Genomic DNA, 19,111 nt, shown 5'->3' with positions numbered 1-19,111 from the left:
TGTTTTTCTTTTATTTTTCTCCTACTTCCAATTTATAGGCTCTTCTCGAATTTTATGTATCTCTGTAAGTGCCCTTAAATCTTCCGTAGACTACGTCGGAAGCATACAAAAACAAACAAATAGTACTTGGACACGGAGGCCTTGCACATGCTGAAGCCATAGTGAGGATAGGCACACATTAGGGATGTGTGTACATCACAGACATGCACATGCTGGGGACACACCAGAGGGCCCATGGTCTCCTGTCATTCACAGGCTCTCCTGATCCCTCAGAGAAAAGTTCCCACATTTGGACAGGAAAAATTCAGAGTAGTCACCACACGAGAGTGTCCCAGAGCTAGGGGGCCAGGATCTCCACACCCCTCCAGGCTAGGTGCTCCTGATCCAGCCCTTGCCCCTCTCTGCACCTCAGTTTCCCCTCACTATACTGTGGGGAGGGAGGGACAATCTTTGGCGCCCACAGCCCCAGGTTCTCTCTCCATGAGTGTAAGAACCCAGAGGCTGCTGGGGCCAGCATTTGTCTTCACTGCGTCCACGCGCAGTGTTTGCCATGCAAACGAACTATGCACACAGGACCCAGTGCCCAGCCATACTGGCAAATGCTATGAAGGCCCTTATCTAAACATGAACTTCCAAGTGAGAGTGCTGTGCTCAGGGAGGCAGATGCTGTGTCCAGACTCCCACTCCAGGTGGGCCACCCCTTTGGTGCCCAACTTTGGGGGCTACTTTATGGGGTGAGGACTGCCACAGGAAATGCTAACACCAGCCAGCCATCCGTTAGATCAAACCCTCATAAGCCCTAGACATTGTCCCCATTTCATAGACAAGGCCACTGAGGTACAGAGTAATTAGTGGAGCTGGGATTCAATGACTACTACACAGACTAACCACACACTAGACCATGTTCCAGACCCCCGCCCCCTCCTTCCACCAGCTGGTCTCCATTGCATGGGAACCCGTGACCCTCCACAGCCCCAACCTTGTCCCCCAGGCCTCCTCCTCTGGGAAGCCTCTCGAATGCCCCCTCAGCTATGTCCATGAGATCTCTTGCCTTAGGGCTATGGGCATCAATGGGGGGTCAGCGAACTCAGGTGTTTGCAAATCTTGCCCTGTTTTAAATGTTCTTGGAAAGCTCATCTTTCAAAGGCACCTGGACCAATCCTTGCAGGAAATGCAGCCCCTTCAGGACCGCGAGCCCCTATTTCATCTGCCCAGGGTCATCTGCTCAGATTGATGCATGGTGCCAACTGAATCCTCAGTGGCTCCACCAGCACCCAAAGGACCCACCAGGCCCTGAGGTCTGTCATTTGCCCAGCCTGTCTGCTCAGTAGGACTGTAGGAGGGACAGGCACTGATCTGCACTTGACCCAGTGGTGGGCATGCCCCCAAAGAGGTGCTTCTACCTGCAGAAAACCATCCTGGCCTTGCAAGTCTGGAAGTCTAGGATCTCAGGATACAGATGGGTAAACTGAGGTCCAAGAGGGAGAGGTAAGTAGCAGGGCAGGGCCAGGAAGACCCAGGTTCCAGCTGCTGGCACCTCCTTCTGTACTAGGGAGGGCAGAGAAAACTTTCCAGAAGAGGAGTGGGCATGAGTGGGGAAGAGAGAATGTCCATTTGGCAGGGGAATGGCCAACAAAGGTAGAGGTGAATGGGCAGCTAGGCGCAAAGCAAGGAAAGAAAGCTGCTGGGCAGGGGTATCTAGTGGCAGGGCAGAGGCAACTTTGTCCTCCACCCCTCACTGGAGCCTTGGGGGAATGGTCTGCTGGTGTGAACGCTCTCAGAACTGTGGGGTCACCTGGCAGACCGGAGGTGGGAGGTCTGGGCTTCTGTCCTCTCTGCACCCCCTTGTCCCTGGGGCTAGGTGCCCACCAGGTCTTAGCAGTGTTGATGCTATGGGCTCCTGTGTCCTCTGCTCAGCGACCTCTACCAGAAGGACGGACGCCTGAGCTTCTAGCTCTGTCAAGGGCTCCCTGAGCAAGGAGGCGATGAGGGCAATGATGCCAGCAGGACAAGAGCGGAACAAATTGCCCCAATTATGTAAGGCGCCTCTATTTCCTCCTTAGCAGGGAGAGGAGACCAGGGAAGCTGTGTTTCTCTCAACTCCACCCCCACCCATGCCACTGGGCCTACTGGGAGACCCCTCACAGGGGCCCACTCAAGTCCCCCCCAAGCAGGGTCTGTAGGCCCAGGTCACTGGGGGTACTGGGGAAGGATCTTTGGAAGATCCTGCTTTCCCCTTTCCTGGGGCCTACAGGATGGGACCAGGGCAAAAGGCCTGGGTCTGATCTGTTCAGTCATTGTTCCTTGAGTGTTTCTGAGTGTACCCTAGCCTCTCTGGTTTTCTTGCCTGTACACTGGGGTGGGCAGCCCATGTGTTAGGCCTCTCCCCTGCCCCGGCCACTATGGAGCCCTGGGGAACTCTGAGCCTTTCCAGAATCCAATTACAGTCCCTACCTTGTCATACCCTCACTAGGACATGCTCAGGTCTGTTCTTCCTAGTGACCCATAGGGGTCCAAGCAGGAAGCCCCTTTCTCCAGACTCCAGAACCAGACTAATATGCCATACAGCCACATCCTCAGCATGGCCTCTGGACTGCACTTGCCATGAACACAGTCCGGCCTCCACTCCCACCCCAGGGCCTGGACCCCTCTGAGTTGCTCATCCTCCATCCCAGGAGAATGCCCTGGGGAGCACTGGAGATGCCCCAGGCCAGCGCCTTAAGGTAGCGCCCTGCTTCTCATCCCTACCTTGGCACAGGTGGTCTCTACCCAGGCCCCTCTTCCAGCTGGGAACTGAGTGTGCCCGGAAGGCTGGCCTGCCAAGCTGACTGGGAAAGTCCTTGTACACAGCCCCATGCTTTGCTGGGTTGCCAACATGCCATGAAGCCCCAGCTAGCAGGCTCTTTGAGTTTATGGTGCTAGCAGGTGAAGGTTGCTAAACTGTAAATTTATCTCTTGCCATAAATGCGGGCAACACAGGGGCCAGTGTATATGCCTGAGTGTGTGTACATGGGTGCCTGGAGGCATCACGTGCTGTGTACAGCAGAGTACGTGTGCACAAAAGAGGGTTGGTGTTCCTGTGATTTTGCAATGCACGCCTAAGCACGCGTTCTAGGGTGTGTCCTGGGACATGAAGGTCTCCCCAGGTCTGTCCTATGCACAGTGTATACACAGATGTTCTCCGAGGCCTACTGTGTGCTATACTTGAGCAGAGGGACAGGGGACTTGGGGCTGCACTCAGGGAAGGATGCACCTGACCTCATTTGTAGTGAGCTTTTCCTGTGTGCACATGTGAGCCTGGACGAACGCACACCAGGATATGTGCTCCCCAGGGCACTCTCCTGGGATGAAGGAAGAGACAGCAACTTAGAGGGGTCCAGGCCCTGGAGAGGGAGTGGAGGCAGGACTGTGTTCATGGCAGGGGCAGTCCGGAGGCCGTGCTGAGCACATGGCTGCATGGCATCTTTGTCTCCCTGCCTGTCATCTCAGAAGGATGAGAGCCCAGTCCTGGTTACAGAGCCATACTGGGCTGGTGCCTCTTCCAGCCACTGACCCCACCACCACAGAAGCCCCCCTGTACACTCTGCCAGGCCACAGCATAGAGAGCCCCAAGGCACAAACTCCGTCCCGTGTGTGTGTGTGTGTGTGTGTGTGTGTAGCAACAATGGGACTGCAGGCTGAGGTGATCCTTCCTGCCTACCCCCACTCCCAGAAGATGTAGAAACACCATGAAAACAATTGATCTCCTTGTTGATAGTGGGTGAGAAAAAATTGCCTTTCTTTAAACACTAAAAATAATGCCCAGTTTCCTAAAAGCAGGGCTCTCCTCAGCCCATGGCTGTAGCCAGGTCTTGTTGCTAATTCCAAACATGGATTTGTTGGAGAAGTGGGGTGCTAACCCTTGGCTGCCTCACCAAGGGGCTCAGCCTTGGGGCAAGATGGCAGCCCCCAGGATCCAGGCCCAGATCTTGGCTATGCAGTGAGCCCAGATGTTTCGATCTCAGGCAGGCGGGAAGAGGGCAGCAGGAACTGGGTCCATATGCTGCTTGTGCCCAGCTAATGGGCTGACAAATTAGCAGGTCTCCCCTCTAAGAAGTGATGAATGAGCAACTGCCCAGGAGAGCTGGGGGATGGGCCACCTCCCCCACGGTACTCCTTAGGCTCAGCCCTGACTTGGCATCTCTGGGGTGCCCAAGCCGGAACCAAGACTCTTGAGGGGTGAGGGTTGGAGGCTGGGATGGTGGGGATTGTGGGTATGAACAGGGGGGAGGTAGAGTGGGTATAAGAGGGTAACCCCAGCCTTGGAGATGTCCCCACACACGTGGGCCCAAGTCAGGGAGGCCTGAATTCCCTGGGCTGTTGTCATGCTCTGTGAAGGTCACCATGGAGGAAGGGGTTAAAGTGCAGCTGACCTTCTTCAGCCTCCTAAGACCACTGTCACCGCACACAGAGCTGCCTGAGCTGGTCCAGGATGGGTCTGCAGTGTGGGAGCCCTTAGGACTGATGACAATAGGGGGACACCTGAGCCACCCATGGAGCAGAGCTGCTTCTCCTGCAGAACAAGAGGAGGGCAGGCTCTCAGGCTGACAGGGGTTGTGGAGGAGACATACAGACAGAGGTGAGATGCCATGTGGGGAGGGGTCCAGGGAACCGGAGTCAAAAGCAAAGTGCTGCCTCCAGAGTTAGTGAGCCCTCATCACAGAAGGGGTCAGCCTCAGTCAGTCCTTTCTGGCCAGGGCGGGGGTGGGGGGAGGTTGGATCAAATGGTCTTATCTGTCCTTTCTGACCTGAGAGCCCAACATCCTTGATTTGCTCCCCAAATAGTTATATGGTCCTCCTCCTCCATGTACTCAGAACATCTAAAATAGGGCAGGGTTTACACATTCTTTTGACAGAGGTTGCCCTGGCTTCCTAGGAAAGCTGTCCGGCCAGGCAAGGCAGCCTCTGACCAAGGTCTTCTGCAGGCTCCCTGTCCAAACAGCCCCAAGCCCTGGGCTTGTACTGCCGCCCCCCAGCCCCCAGCCCGCCCCCACCCCGTGTAAACAGAACCCGCCCGCTCTCTCCCAGGGGCTGCTAATTCCTCGCCAGAACTGCTCGGACGTGAAATTGGAGTGAGACAATGTGTGTTTAAGGAAATGAATCTCGAATCTTAAGAGGCTCGGGGAGCCCGCCCTGCACCCCATCACCCTGCCCGCCCACCCAGAGCCAAGGAAGGAGCACTTGGCATCAGGGAAGAGAAAGGCGGAGGTGACATTCAGTGCCAAATTAGCAGCCGCCACAGCCAAATATTGTACTTGCCTCCAATCTTCTTTTATTTTTCAAAAGAAAAGGCTTTTACAAAGTGAAAGAGGCTGTTGGAACACCAAGGCTGATGATAGTTTTAAAAGGCATGCCCGCCATGCGCATGCCCATCGTAGAGCCTCCCCTTCCTCCCAGCTTGCTGTCTCTTCCCTGCCCACAGGCACCCCCACAGGCACCTGCCCCCGTGGTCAGGCCCCACTGCACCAGCCACTCGGGCTGACATCATAGGTGTTTTTGGCCAGCATGATCCAGAGGCTCTGACCCTGTGCCAGTCTTGGACATGGGACAGCCTCTGAGACACCTCCCCACCTGCATGGAGCCTTTGCCACTGAAGGGTCAACTGTGGCATATACAAGACCACTCCTGAGAAGGCTCAACAAAAGTGACCAGCCTGTGGCCTCTGCAAGGCATCCTTGTCCACCTCCTGATAGCCCTCAGTGCCCCCACCATGGGCAGCCATGCTGCCTGTGCTTGCCCCCATCATTACTAGCCCCCTCCACTCGCAGTTAGATGCCTGATGGTCCCTAATCTGGTCACTTTGTTGTAAAAATGACACCAGTCATCATGGAGTCCAGCTCTTGGAACCCAGCCTGCCACCATGGGCCACTAATTTATTAACCCATGGAACAGGCTGAGCAAACACTCTCTGCTTGTTCCTCCAGAGGAAACACTTTTCACCCTTAACCCCTCGACCAAGAGCTGGGTCATCTCACTCATTGCCAGGAGTCAAACATGATAGTGTTTTATCAACAATGCAGACTTAGTCCATGTTTCCCAATTCTTTAAACTGGGGCTGCCCCAGACCTTGGTTTCCTAGTTGAGGGAGAGGATGGGGCGCCTGCTAGCTCCAGTGGTTGGAGGCCCCTAAGCCTGAGCCCCCACCTGGATGGTGACTAAAACTTGGCCCTGCCCCCCCGCCACGTGCAGCCTTGGGCTCTTTCCAGTCTGGCCCCTGAGTCCTATACCTAATAGTCCTGGGGTTGGAGGCTTAGCAACCCCTTGTTTTACAGTTGGGACACTGGGCTCAGGGAACTCTTGGGACTTGCCCGAGGTCTCAGTTGGTAAGAGGCACAACTAGAACCTGGATCTGAATCATGTGGCACCACAACATGGACGCTGTGGTGTGCTGCCCAGACTGCCCCTTCAGGACAAGGCCCTCATTCCCCCAGCTGCAAGACACTGCCCACTCTCCACTGAGTCCCTGCCTGGGCTGTGGCCAGAGCAGGAGGGAGCCACCTTATCCACGCTCTGGTTGACACACAGATCATGCAGAGAAGCACAAAAGGCGACCTCAGTTGGGGACAACTCTGAGGGGTGAGGCCAGCTCCAGCACCCTCTGCAGAACTGGCTGAGGCTTCTGTTATGACTGCATCATAACCAAACTTTTGCTGCCCAATCCGGCTTCCTTTGCCCCTCCTAGGTGTGATCCCTGAGAGTACACCCCAGGAAACACCTGCATACACCTGATTCCAGGGAACTGACCCCACCGCAGCTAGTGCTGGGAGTGGTCCCTGAAAGCCAACTTTAAAGTGGGCACTGTCTTGCTGGCACCAAGGGCCTCACCATGGTGGTAGGTGGAGCCTGCGATAAGGAACAATTGATCAAATGTTCACCCATTATGAACTGATGTAGGATAACAGGGGATGGGTACAATATTTCAGGTGTCTGAGAGTTTCAGGAAAGTGTAATTATAAGGACTATGGAATGGGATGGCTGTTGCTGAGGGCTATCAATGCTTTGGACAGAGACAATGAAAGGCTGAGTGTGATTAATCATGAATTTAAGGTGAAGTGTGAAAGTCAGAAGCCCCCTTGGCGGGATATAAAAAGACTCTCATCTCCTGCAGCCAGAGGGAGAAAAAGCTGAGGGTCAGGCACAGGACTTAATTAGAAGAGTGGCAAAGATCCAGAGGGAGTTACAGTTTCAATCCTAGCAGGTTGGTTACCCAAGGTCAGGACCCTGATTGGGAAAAAGTGGGTCCTTGAGTTCTGGGATGGGGACATCTGGGTCATTAAATTAGAGACCTTGAAACTCCAGACTCCCCTAAACTCTCTGAGTCTATAGCAGTGGCCACTCCTCCTTGTTGATGCTAGGGTCCCCCAGACCCCTGCCTTGCTTAAAGATGATTAAGAGATCTCCATGTTGGGATCCCTGGGTGGCGCAGTGGTTTAGCGCCTGCCTTTGGCCCAGGGCGCAATCCTGGAGACCCGGGATCGAATACCATGTCGGGCTCCCGGTGCATGGAGCCTGCTTCTCCCTCTGCCTATGTCTCTGCCTCTCTCTCTCTCTCTCTCTCTGTGTGACTATCATAAATAAATAAAAATTAAAATTCAAAAAAAAAAAAGAGAGAGAGAGAGATCTCCATGTTATAAAACAACACACACTCCCCTCAGGATCTGTACCTTCTAGTCACCAGACCAAACACAACATAAAGTCAAGTCACAACGTAACCAATCCAGGAAGTGTGGGGCCTGCTTTGGGAAAAGAAAGGACTATCTCTGAAGGTGCTCTAGAACCTAGCTGACAGTTGGCACCGGATCCTGAGGTTGCTGGATCGAGGATGGCAGAAGACAGGTTGGATATAGGAGAGATCATTAATATGGAAGTACTTTCCCACGATATGGGATCTAACACCCTAGCAAAGACCCCAGGAGATTATGGGAAGGCTGGCAAAAGCAAGGGCCTATACCAAGGGAAGTAGAAATGCCAGAATTCCCATAAAAAACAGTTGACAAAGGGATCAAAGGCTCAGACAAGTGGACATACCACAATGGTTCTACCACAAAAAGCCAGAAAACCTACCATGACCATGTTTCATGGGAAGGCTGTTCGCCAATCTGAGAAGGACACAGTCATAGAGAGAAACTCAGGCAGGGTTGTCCTCTTAGACCAGCCTGGCTGGAAATACTGCTCCATCTCATAGACCAGGTGACATGGAAGGACCTCAGTTCTGAGTGAAGCCCAGAGTGAGAAAGGGCTCTGTGGCAGGTTTAGGATGAGGTGAACAGGGCCCTGCAGCTTGGGCTGTGTGATCTAGCTGGTCCATGACATGAGAAGTATCGTTTGGGGAAAAGATGCTGTGTGGAGTTTATGGCAGATTCTATTTTTAAAAAATATTTTATTTATTTGTTTGACAGAGACACCAGGAGAGTGAGTAAGAGAGCACAAGCAGGGGGAGCGGCAGAGGGAAAGGGAGAAGCAGGGAGCCCCGATGTGGGGCTTCACCCTAGGACCCGGGGAGTACGACCTGAGCCGAAGGCAGACGCTTAACCAACTGAGCCACCCAGGCACTCCATATGGCAGATTCTAATAGAGAACCACAGTATAGTTGTAGGGTCCAATCAATTTTCAACAAAAAAAATGTACCATTCTGATAGCAGCTCCTGATTGTTACTGGGTCCTGGCAGAGATGGCAGGTGGAACATGATTAATGACCAAAGCATATTAAATCATTTGGCTTTTGGCAGACCCATGAAATCATGAGATCTTACAAGCCCAAGAGCCATCCACCTAAGAAGCAAGAAATGCATCTTTAGTCAAGTATGAGCCTGGTCAGAAGACACAAGAAGGCTGCATAAGCATGTGGTCCAGATCCCATTCATTCACTACCATTGCATGAGTGCCTCTCTCTCATCCTCTCAACCAAGACTGCATGAAGGCTGTGGGGCCGGAGGGGGGTTGTTCCTCATGACCAATGGTTGGAAGATGAAGAAGATTGAGGTTATTCTCAGATGGGTCAGCTTGGTATGAGCTGAAAATAGATAGCAGCTATATTATGCCCCACTAGGATGGCCCTGAAACATAGTGTAAAGGAGAAATCCTCCCACAAAGCAAAGCTCTGAACGGCAGCACACTTGGTCATCCACCTTGTATAAAAAGTAAAGAATGGTAAGAATATATACAGATATACGGAAATTGACAAACAGCTTGGCCAAATGTCAAGATGAAGAAAGTCTGGAAGATCATGGACAAGAAAGCCTGCTAAAGAGGTATGTGGATGGACCTATGGGCACAGACATGAAGATCTGTGAGTGTCAATGACTATCAGCACTATCAGGAAAGGGGCACCAAAAAGCTGGACAAAATGACTCAGCTGGTTGCCATCAGCCAGCCTTTGTCATTGGCCACTCCAGGGCTGGTATGATGGGTGTGCAAACAGAGTAGCCATGATGGTGGGGATGGAGACTATGCATTTGCCCAAGCCCAAGTTTGATCTAGCTACCGCTGCTGAATGCCCAACCTGCCAGCAACAGAGACCAAATGGTGAGTTCCTATGATGGCACTATTTCTCAAAGAGATCAACCACCCTATTTGGTAGAAAACTGATTACACTGGACCTCTTCAATTTTAGAAGGGGCACTGATTCATCTTGACTAATATTGGCACATATGCTGTTACACATCAGGTCAGTTTTCCTTTCCTGTAGGGTACTGGCTGTTTGAAAGTTCATCAAGTGTTTGATCTACTGACATGGGATCCCATCGGTTTATGCGATCAAGGAATCCACATTATAAAAAAAAAAAAAAAGGAATCCACATTATAGTATAAGAGGTGCTTCAGTGGGCACATGAACACAGGATCCACTGGTCTTATTACTCATCTCACCACCCCAAAGCCACCAGTCTGACAGAATGTTGGAATGACATTTTTCTTTCTTAATAACAGCTTTATTAACATGCCATGAAATTTACCTTTTAAAGTACAAAATTCAGTGATTTTTGTCTATTCATGAAATTATACAAGCATCAACACTCTTAATTTTAGAATATTTTCATCACTTCCAAAAGAAACCCTGTACCCCATTCCTGCCACCCTTGTCTCTGGCAATCACTAATCTACTTTGCGTTTCTGCAAATATGTCTATTATGGACATTTTGTATAAACTGAATGGTATGTCAATATGTGCCCTTTTGTGATGGGTGTCTTTCACTTAACACACTGTTCTTAAGGCTTGTTCACATTATAGAGTGTATCAGAACTTTATTCCTTTTCACTGCTGCATAATATTCCATCACACAGCTATATACCACATTTTGTTTATTCGTGCATCAGTTGATGGACTTCTGAGTTGTTTCCACTTTTAAACAATCTTACAAATACTGTTGCTATGAACGTTTGTGTACAGGCTCTGTGCGGACGGACGGACACGTTGACAATTCTCTTGGGTGGAATATCCTTTAGAAGCATGGCAAAGCCATCAGCTTGGAGATGATATCTAGCAAGAATGAGGACTCACCCTCTAGGACACAGTACACACTCTCAATCTATGAGCATATAAGTGCCACATCCTGGGGCGCCTGGGTGGCTCAGTCAGTTAAGCATCTATCTGCCTTCGGCTTGGGTCAAGATCCTGGGGTCCTGGGATCAAACCCCATATCAGGCTCCCTGCTCAGTGGGGAGTCTGCTTCTCCTTCTGCCTCTCTCTCCCTTTGTGTGCTTTTGCTCACTCACTCTCAAATAAATAAATCTTAAAAAAAAAAAGGTGCCACATCCCTGATAGGCAAGAATACAATGGTTTCACTCCCCTCACTCCCAGTCTCCCACTTGCAGACGGGGAATTTTGGCTTCTAGTCACTTTGATTTTAGGCTCTGTGAATCTACAAGCCCTGGTTCCTGGAGAGGGAACGTTATCACAAGGGACACAGTGAGAGTCTCAGTCTAAGTTTCAGCTGCTGGCTGGTCACTTCAGGCTCCTGAAGCCACAAGAGCAGCAGCCACGGAAAGGTAATTGATTCTCATTATCAGGAGATGCCGGAGCAGGGAAATACACATTGAATACCCAGGTGACACACTGGGGAACCTCTTTGTACTCCCACACGTCTAATTGTTACAAAGGATGAACAAGTGCATCAGCCATGGCCTGAGAAGGGCAGAGTATGTGGGGCTCAGGGATGAGGGCACGGATCAGGGTGAGGGGAATCTAGGGTGGTTGGGAAGGGAGGGAGAGCATGTGTAACAACTCTGGCTTTTTTTTTTTTTTAAGATTTTATTTATTGAGTGGGAAATATCAGAAAGGGAGACAGAACATGAAAGACTCCTAACTCTGGTAAACGAACAAGGGGTGATGGAAAAGGAGGTGGGTGGGGGGTGGGGGAGAGTGGGTGACAGGCACTGAGGGGGGCACTTGATGGGATGAGCACTGGGTGTTATGCTATATGTTGGCAAATTGAACTCCAATAAAAAAATTAATTAAAAATATTTTATTTATCTATTTGACAGAGAGATAGAGTGCACAAGCAGGGGGAGTGGCAGGCAGAAGGACAGGGAGAAGTGGGACTCAAACCTAGGACACTGGGATCATGACCTGAGCCAGGGGCAGATGCTTAACCAACTGGGCCACCCAAGTGCCTCCAACTCTGACTTTTATGTTGGGAGGGCAAAGCTCATCTCAGTATCCTTCCTCTTGCAAGTTTCCCAGCTAAAGGGACCAACCAGAATTCCAGAGCAACTGAGTTCCCACGTAGGTAAAACTTACTACATGAAGCAGGGTGTCCAAGTGACTGAAGAGACAGGCTGCTGTGGATACTGCTGCAGGTTCCCCCTCCGAATCAGCTCTCATTCCCCACCTGTCAGATGCTGAGGGCCTGCAGCAGAGTCTATGTGGGACTCCCCTCTGGTTGAAGGGAGCCACCTCATCCGTGGTCATGCCCCGTCCTTAGCAGTAGCCTGCATCCAGGCATGGGGCTGTGCCGAGTACAAAGGCTAGGACCCCAGCCTCAATTTAGGACATCTCTAAGGAGCCATCCCAGACCCAGAGCTCCCCAGGAGGGCAGGCTGAGACCTCCATTCAATTGCATGTGGTCAGCTTCTCTCCCTGCCCAGGCCTGTTCTGTTCATCCCTTTACAAGTGTGGTTCCTCAGAGCACCCCCTACCCCCAAATGAATCTTCTGTTTGCGAATCTTAGTGTCTTAGAGCCTGTTTCCCAGGAACTGACCCAAGACATGGGGCCCAGGCTATCTGCCCCCATCCATGTCAAACCCCGGATCAGCCTGCAGAGGCTCAAGAAGGCCCTTGCCATGGCAGCTGCTGGACCTCCAGCCCCCCAGGCCTGCCTTCACACTCCCAAGCCTACATTCAGGCCCCACCCTCTTCAGGGAGGTGTGATTACAAGGCCCTTTTACAGGTGGAGAGACCAAAGCTCTAGAGGCGAACTAGCCCATCCAAGGTCCTGGTGCTAGAAGGGGGCTAATCAGAGTTGGAGTCCCAGTCTGTCTTAATCTCCTTGACCATCATTCCCATGACTTCCATAATTCCTGCCATAGCAAGAGAGAGGGACAGGTAACAGACTCTGAGAGCTTGGAGGGAACAGCTCATCTTGGCCTGGAGAGGTGGAAAGGAGCTCCAAGGAGGAGCTCTGGGGCTCAGGCAGGTAGAGGTGCAAGGAAAAGTGTTGCAGGAAGACGGAGCAGTGAGGGCAAAGGCTGGGAGACAGGCGTACTGTGGGGTGAGGCGCCCTGGTTTAGGGTGACAAGTAGGGGAAGGGAGGTGTGATTTGTGTGAAGGTCGTGATGGACACAGATCAGGCTCAGGTCCTGCATCTGTTTTACCCTGCCCCCACCTTCCTGTGTCCCATCTCCCCCCAGGTTCCGGTGCCTGCTCAGAATGGCCAATGAGGCCATCTGATTGGCTCATCAAGGGCAAATAATAGTTTTTGCTGAATTCAGCTGCAGCCAATCAGAGGCAATCAAGCACACAAGAGGCCTGATGGGCCACACAGGCGGGTGCACCCACAGGCACCAGAGCTGGCCCCTCAGTCAGGTTCGGGAAGTCTCCTTCCCTCCCCTACCTTGTGTGGGAGAACTGAGGTGGAGGTTGGGAGGGTGCAGGGGGTCTTAGGAAGAAAAGAGGGAGTGACCCAGCTGGGCTCCAAAGCATTTACTTGGCACCTGCTGTGTACCCAGAGCTCTGGAGAAGCTGTGTCCTGATAAGGAAGATGCAAGCAGAGGATACACTCACCCCAGCAAACGCTCTGCAGAGCAGGCCCAGCTCACAGGCCCCAGGAGGGGGCCTCCTTAGGAGAAGCTTTCCTGAGCCCCATAACAGCCTCCCAGCATTTGTCCCTCAGCCGCCTCCAGCCTGCCTTCCCGAGTGTCACTGTGCTAAGTTCTTGCCTCTTCCCTGAGGAAAGTGGAGCCTCCAATCAGACCCTGGGAAAGCAATTTTTCAATCTCCAACTGCAAACACTAATACTGCTGAAGCTAATTTTATAGATTTCCACTTCGAGGCCTCGCCTTTGTCCCAGAATCCCTCAGCCCGGGAGATTAGTAGTTTAGAGACTGGAAAAAATAAGGTATTTTAAAATTCAGCATAAAACCCTCTCTTAGATTCAGTGAGCTTAAAAAAATTTATTTTTGATTAGAAAAGAGCCTGTTAGTGGAGGAGCCAGGTCTGGTCCCTGCTCCGCCAGGTGGCCAGAAGAGGGGCACTGCTGTTCCAGCCCCCGATGCTGACAGCCTCTGCGACACAGCTGGGACCCACAGCCTTGGAGTGGGGGGAGGCTGGAGAAAGGCGAAGAGTCAGGCCCCATCCTGTGTGCTGGGAACCCATGGGCCCTCTGCTCAACCCTTTGGGATGTGTGCACCCCTTGAAGCTACCCAGGATTTCCCTGAACCCAATCCTCAAAGCCTGATGGGCTATAGAGAAGCTTCGGCCCCTGGGATAGAACAGGCCACAGGTGTGCTGCCCAATTTGCTAGTGAGGTGATTCCATTCCAAAGCAGACTCTCTCTGGGCCTCAGTTTCTCCATCTAGCCAACTGCCAAAGTCCCTGGCCACGTGGCTCACCTGGAGCCATGCAGCCCAGCACTGCACAGCCACTGCACATGCACACACTCGCTCAGACCCCTGCCCTGGCACAGACCATCAAGCACGGGATGTGTTTGGTGGTCCTCACTCCATGAGCACCTCTCTATTGCGTCTCTCCCAGATGAACAGCGTCATCACTCTGGCTCTCTGGGAGCCACGAACTCAGAAACAACCTAATGAAAAATAAATGTATTTACAGGGAGACGTCAAAGCCGCCAGGACGAGTCAAAGTAATATGCCTGCGACCGGCACGTGGACTTTTATTTCTTCCCCCTCCATGCTCCAGAGCTGCTCCTGCGGCGTGGAGAGATAAATATTTTAAATAGCGACACTTTGGCGATGCACAGTTATGCAAGACAAGGAATAATTAGAAAATAAATTACTTTTTTTAAACACGGCGTTACAAACATCGGGCGCATCAGATGATTCCTCCCCGCGGTCCAGGGCTGCACAGCTCCAGAGGCCAGCCTAGCAAGGACCTCGGGGAGCGACCACACTTCAGCCTGTCCCTACAACCCCCAGACGGTGACATCCCCTCCCGCCCGCTTGGGGAGGCTCCCAGAATCGAATTGAAGACCACACTTGGCAGCTTCTAGAAAATCTCAGCGATGGAAAGGCTTCCTCCGGCGTCTCACCAGCAGTGGCGCAGACTAAAAATAGTTTAATCTCCTTGAAAGCAAAAGGAGCAATCAGCAAAACAGACATTCAGGCTTGCATGCACCCCCCACCGATCCTCACCATGCTCTGCCCCCATCTATCTGGGCCTGTCCCGACTGCCAAACATCATCCATTTCTGGCAGACCCCTGGGCAGCATCCTGTGATCCCCTCTCCCCCAATCTGAGGAAGACAGCTCTCACCCATCATTCAAGGCTCCTAGTACCTGCAGGCCCAGACCAAGATAGATATAAGATATATGTCCTTTAAACCTAGTGAAACCCTAGGAGGCAGGATGGGGAGTACTATCTTTGCTTTACAGATGAGGAAACTGAGGCAGCATAGAGAAGTAGAGTCACTTGCCCAAGGCTAGAAAGGATGGAGAAGAAGTCAGACCCAGACAACTCTAGTTACTAGCCCGGGCTGGATGCTAATGGCAGAGGGCTTTGGCCTCTGCAGAAAGGAGGCTTGGTGGCTTTTCATTAGCACCAAACCTGAGTCTCCAGAGACGGTTTCTGAGAAACAAAAGCTGCCCAGGGCAAAAAGGGGCAAAGACCGGTGGAGTGGGGAATTCCCGGGAGAATCTCACACATTCAAGAGGCACAGGACTGTTGGGACAGGTCTGTCACGTGGATGTGTCTTGCCTCCTATGGCCCAGGTGACATTGTAATCTCCCCTATTTTTACCCCCTGGCCTAGGATGGACTCTGCACACCTGTGTTCTGGCCCAGCTCTGCCACCAGCTCGCTGTGTGACTGAGAGTCTGTCCCTGTCCTCTCTGGGCCTCGGTTTCCTCAGGGATGGCCAAATGATCTGAGGGACAGAGGCCCTGCCAGGAACTCTGCTGCCCTCCAGGCCTGTACCCCCTCCACTCTCTGCCTCTCTTTACTCAGCCCTACCTTTCCACCTTTGTCCACTTGCCCTTCCTCCTTGCCCACCTGCCCCACATCAGGAGCATGGACTCTTCTGTACCCCAAGCTGGTTTTACAGACAAAAGCTCAGAAATGGGGAGGGGAAGGTCACATGCCCAAGGCCACTGTGTGGAGGTCAGAGAAGGCACAGCCAAGGGCGGGACCTGCTCTCTGATCCAGTTCCATGCCTTTCACGATGCTCTTCATGAGCTCCCCACGAACGCTGCAGTCTCCTCAGAGTTCACAAGTATCTTCTGTTCCCTGCCCCCATCCTTTGGAGAAGGAAGCCAGGGCATAAAGCTATACATCAGGCTCTGGCGGGTGGTCCAGCTTGCCCAATCTCCCAAAATGCCATCAGGGAAGTTGGAACTGAGACCTCCTTTCATACTAGTATCTTTCCTGGTAACCAGTAGCTGCAAAAAATTACTCCATAACCTTGCTCTGAGCTTTTCAAAAATAGCCTGTGGGCCTGCTTCTAGAAGGCATCAGACAGCCCAGCCCTATCTGTAGCGCCGAGGAAGGTAGCTTCATCTCGCCTCAGCCCCTGGAGCCCTCTGCCCTGGCTTCCTGGTCCATCGCTCAGCCTCCCTGTTCCACTGGCTAGCCATGCCCTCACATCCAATCCTTGCCTCCAGCCGAGTCCAGCCCCTGGTCCCTAGTCCAGCTCTTGCCACTGCAGCTTAGCATACATAGGGCTTGGTGCTGTCACTTGCAGCAACTCCACATCTTTTGTCATCTCAATCCAACCCCAGGGGCAGACAACCCTCTCTCTTTTATAGATGAGGACACTGAGTCTCAGGTCACCTGATTGTGAGGGGCAGGGCCCCACTCACCGTGACAGCTTCAGGAGAAGCTGAATTTGAACAGGTGGAGACTAAGGAAGGTGGAATAAGCAGGGCAAGGGTATGGCCCTGGCTGGGGAGGCTTAGACATGTTGTGCAGAGCTGAAGAAAGGACTCTGACTCACTCAGAGCAGCCTGAGTCTTTGGGAGCTGCTCTAGTGGATGATGCCCCAGCCCCCAACCAGGCTCAGGGAAATGCCCTGCCCTGGTCATGGGAGCCCTAGGTAACCCTACCTGAGCATGAAGAAGGTGCTTGCTGCTGGCGGCACCCAGGGAATAACTGGCATGCTGTTATTAAGGCAGAACTTTTTTTTTTCTTTTTAAGATTTTATTTACTTATTCATGAGAGAGAGAGAGAGAGAGAGAGAGAGAGAGAGGCAGAGACACAGGCAGAGGGAGAAGCAGGCCCCTTGCAGGAAGCCTGACATTGGACTCGATCCCTAGTCTCCAGGATCACACCCCAGGCTAAGGGCGGCGCTAAACCACCAGGCCACCAGGGCTGCTCTCAAGGCAGAACTTTATCTGCAAAGCTCTTCCCCACTGCTGACTGCATAAGCCAGGCTGGTTGGGGCTTCCAATGGCACAGATGGGGGAGCTGAGGCTTGGGATAAGGGGCACCTGGTCATAGGGAGAGAACTTGGCTGCTGAAGTTTCCTGTTGCGCCCCCTGCCTTTCTGCCTTCTCTCCAAATCCCTTCCTCTGTTCTCAATGCTAACCCTAAGTCAAGCCCTGGGCCTGCTGTACTCCCAGGCACAGGGCAGCAGTTCTCAAAGTGTGTTCTCTGGAACCCTGGTCAGGAAGCAGCAGGGATCATGTGGAAGATCAGGGGTTGTGAGAGGGAGGTCAGGAGGCCAGCCTGACTGTTGCCTCCCTCAGCCAGAGAACCCCCACCTTATCCATTCACTGGCCGGGGCCCTGCATGGATTTCACTAAAAAAATGGCAAGGGCTCAGCTGCTCGAAGAGCATGACAGCGGTGGTGCCTAGTGGATTGAACTTTTTTTTTTTTTTTTAAGATTTTATTTATTTATTCATGAGAGATACAGAGAGAGAGAGAGAGAGAGAGAGAGGCAGAAATATAGGCAGAGGGAAAAGCAGGCTCCATGCAGGGAGCCTGATATGGGACTTGATCCTGGGACTCCAGGATCATGCCCTGGGCTGAAGGCAAGTGCTAAACTGCTGAGCCACCCAGGGATCCCCGTGGATTGAACTTCTATTCTTTATCAAAACTCCCTGAAACCACAAGAAAGGGCTATTCAAAATGGCAAAAACCTATGAGTCAACGAAAACATGGAGGAGGTGCCAGAAACAACATCTGGAAGCTGGAAGCAGATGGACCATGATGACTGACTCAGCAGGCCCTGGGAGGGTCACCTGTGCCAGCAGTAGGTTGAGGTTGGGGAACCCCAAAGAGTAAGCCCTAAAACCCCAAATGGGAGGCTAAAAGAAACTTCCCTGGGAACCTGTAGCCCAGAAGAGCCATTGGCCAGATTACCCACAATGAAACCGAAGTCCATGAACACCCATACCCCTACTCCCGTGCCTGGAGCTCTCAGCTCCACATTCAGTGGCCCACTCTCTGGTGGTTTTTGATGAGGCTCCGAGGGTTGTGAGCTCCACTTCTCAGTTCCTATTACATAATCTCCTGTCTGCTTACATATATGAGTAGACTATATGGAACCCCAAACATGGAGGGGAGATGGGCACATAGTAGTCAGAGACCAAAACAAAAAATACCTGAAGGAACCCGGGCTACACAGAAACGGAAGTGTGAAAAAAGTTCCATCAACTGTGCATGCTAGGGTTGAAGAAATCTGTAAATGTATTATAGACAATGAGAACTGGGTGTCTCACTGTTGGAGAAGGAAGTCACCAAAGAGGAAGGGAGGAAGACTTGATTGAGCCTGTTGCATTGGACTGAAGACATGGGTAGCAGACACACACATATTTCCCATTTCCATGTTCTGATCGCGAGAGGGCCTGGAAGCAGTAACACCCTAGGAGCAATGAGCACACACGGCACACAAATCTTAATTTCTAAGTACCATCCGCCAATAAATGGAACCAGAACTCCTCGGAGAAGTGGGTGATTCCAGGGAAAATACAAGATGATCTTGGAGTATCTTGTAACAACAGAAAGTAAGAAAGCGCTCAAATAAGGAGAGGAGTATGTTAAAAGGGCAGAGGAGTCAACATGGAAGAGATCCCAATGGCCAAAGTGGGAATAATTCTTTTTTTAAAAAAAAAGGATTTTATTTATTTGAGAAAGAGAGTGAGTGAGAGAAAGAGCATGAGTGGGAGAGAGGGGAGCAGAGAGAGAGGGGGAAGCAGGCTCCATACTGAGCAAGAAGCCCAAAGCAGGGGACTCGATCCCAGGACCCTAACATCATGACCTGCTAAAGGCAGATGCTTAACCGACTGAGCCACGCAGGCACCCTCAAAGCTGGAATAATTCAAGCAACAAAATAAATAATGATAATAGTGAATTATAACCCATAGAGTAATTCATGAGTTGATACTGATATAAATAAGTAAAACAGGGGAGAAAGGACAGTTTTTCCTTATAGAAAGATTCTGATTAATAAATGTAGAAGGAATGA

The 19,111-nt window shown here is 51.7% G+C and overlaps 1 protein-coding gene and 1 long non-coding RNA gene across 12 annotated transcripts in view; one reads left to right on the top strand and one right to left on the bottom strand.

Moving 5' to 3' along the window:
- CACNA2D2 (calcium voltage-gated channel auxiliary subunit alpha2delta 2) overlaps positions 1–19,111 on the bottom strand; it is a 138,174-nt gene that overhangs the window by 78,592 nt on the left and 40,471 nt on the right. The window lies entirely within an intron of this gene.
- On the top strand, positions 12,902–17,558 carry LOC140610258 (uncharacterized). The gene is made up of 2 exons (XR_012011993.1): positions 12,902–13,060; positions 14,306–17,558. It is a non-coding gene; the product is annotated as an uncharacterized lncRNA (long non-coding RNA).

Source organism: Canis lupus, chromosome 19 (genome assembly GCF_048164855.1).
Source record: "Canis lupus baileyi chromosome 19, mCanLup2.hap1, whole genome shotgun sequence".
NCBI lineage: Eukaryota > Metazoa > Chordata > Mammalia > Carnivora > Canidae > Canis > Canis lupus.
This window is presented reverse-complemented; position numbering and strand designations above follow the sequence as displayed.